Below are 2038 nucleotides of genomic sequence, written 5' to 3'. Positions count from 1 at the left end.
TATTTATGCTCCTTGCCTTCTCTCCTCTCTCCCCTACTCTCCACTCCCTTTCCCTTCTCTCTCTCTATCTCTCTCTCTCTCTCAAACACACACACTCTTAACCTAAGTCACACCTTCTCCAAATAGTGTTCCTGTCATGCTGCATCTCTGCTCAAGGATCTATGTGCTTATCTGTAAACCCTTCACCTCTCCGGGTTCTCCGTGACCTTGTCCATCCAATGAGGGTCCACACTCCTTTGTAGTAAAACTGAAGCTCTTCAGGATCTAAAATCAGACCAGACTGCAGCACTACTTGGTGATAAAGAAAAAAATTAACTGTTCACGTAGGAAGAGTCCTAAGGGAGCTGAAAAAATCACCCCTTCCCGTTCTGTAGATTTTAAGCAGTAAGAGGTAGACTTGTTTGGATGTTTTAAATGCAAGAACCAGTGGATTGTCTTGTGTGTGTCTGTCCACAGGATAGTCGCATTTTCTAGTGAAGAGATCTGGAAAGCCTTTTGTATTTAATCTAAAAAGGTAAGTACTCTGTCAGCCTTACCTGGCTGCATCGTTTCCCCTTAGTAATGAAATGTGCTTCCCCAGATTGGAGCCTATGCTTTGTAACTCTGGTTGGGATGCTTTATTGGTTTGTTTGTTTTTTTTTCTTCCTCTGCTTCAATCAGAAATCTTGTTGCTTTTTCATTTATTCTATCAAGTATTTTTATGTGCCTGTTTGTGCATTAGTTAGAATCTTTTGTCATCTAGAGAATAATTCTTCTTTTCAAAAGCACCTTACAACCTTGCTGTTCTTCATCACCCTCATGTGAGTCAGGCCAGGAAGGCCGGCCTTGTCCTTTTCACATCTTACATTGTTCTCTCTCTAAAGGAAGTTTTTTTCTTGAAACACTGATCAGAATTCAGATTTTTCCCTCTCATTGCCAAATCTTCTAGAACGAGGCTGTCAGGAGGACAAACTGACCCTTCTATGACGAATAGTAGCTAAAAAATTAATGGAAATGTTGATCAAAGAAGGAATCAGGTTTTTTAAAGGAGATGCCTTAAGATTCATCCCAGCACGAGTGCCTAGATCTTTCCCTTCTCTGTGGCAATATTTGTGTTTTTCACCATTTGCTTTGATTCTGGAATAAGAAGTTACATTTGCAAAGAGAATACTCACTTCAAAGGTAAATTGACTGACCATATGTCAGCAGAAACTCTAGGCTTACTTTCCATTCTTTGATCTTCCTTCAGTGGCCAATTATTGAATGTGCCTGTTGTGTTGCTTGCTATGAAAAATGGAACAGAGGTATCAAAGAGCCCCCTCCTCAGTTTTACAGTTTAGTTTGGGAGATAAGACATACACACTTATAAGAGAAAGAATATGCTTCGTTTCTTGGTGTTCAGATGAGTAGTAGAGTCCATATATGGCATTTCCCTAAATTCCTATCCCTCATGAACCTCATAAGGGGACATGAAGTTCCATCTAAATTGGGAGAACTTGCCACTTTATTCTAAACTAAATGTATTTCTATTAAAATTTATAAGCCAGATAAGGAAAAATTCTCTAATAATTACTCACACTCAAAGTATTCCATTTTTTCATCTTCCATTTTATAAGTCATAGCTCATGTGTAATGAGAGAGACACCGTAAGAAGAAGGCAGAGACTCACAGAATTTGACTTATATGTGGTCACGTTGGAGAGCCTGCTAGACCTGGGCATAGACCTACTTTCCTGGCTGATTCTAGATATAGTGACCCTTTTAGTCTGAGCATAACTTGGTAGAGAGCTTGTTGCAAGACTGGGCATACTTTCTGGCTAGGAGATGGCAGGAAATAAGTTTGAAGTTATTACTGGATACTAAGGCTCTGCTTATTTTTAAGGAAGGTAACAAGGAAAACCAAGCATTATAGTGACTACCCTCATATGAGAAACCTAGAGATGCTGCCAGATTTTGGAGAGATGGGATATATGTGAGGGGGTGGGGAGAAGGAGGTGGAGGAGGGGAGAGAGAGAGAGAGAGAGAGAGAGAGAGAGACAGAGAGAGAGAGAGAAAGAGAG

The 2038-nt window shown here is 40.2% G+C and overlaps 1 protein-coding gene across 1 annotated transcript in view; it reads left to right on the top strand.

Annotated features, from left to right (window-relative positions):
* Positions 1 to 2038, top strand: part of ICA1 (islet cell autoantigen 1) — a 132923-nt gene that overhangs the window by 51039 nt on the left and 79846 nt on the right. The window lies entirely within an intron of this gene.

Source organism: Pteropus alecto, unplaced genomic scaffold (genome assembly GCF_000325575.1).
Source record: "Pteropus alecto unplaced genomic scaffold, ASM32557v1 scaffold21, whole genome shotgun sequence".
NCBI classification, from domain to species: Eukaryota; Metazoa; Chordata; class Mammalia; order Chiroptera; family Pteropodidae; genus Pteropus; species Pteropus alecto.
This window is presented reverse-complemented; position numbering and strand designations above follow the sequence as displayed.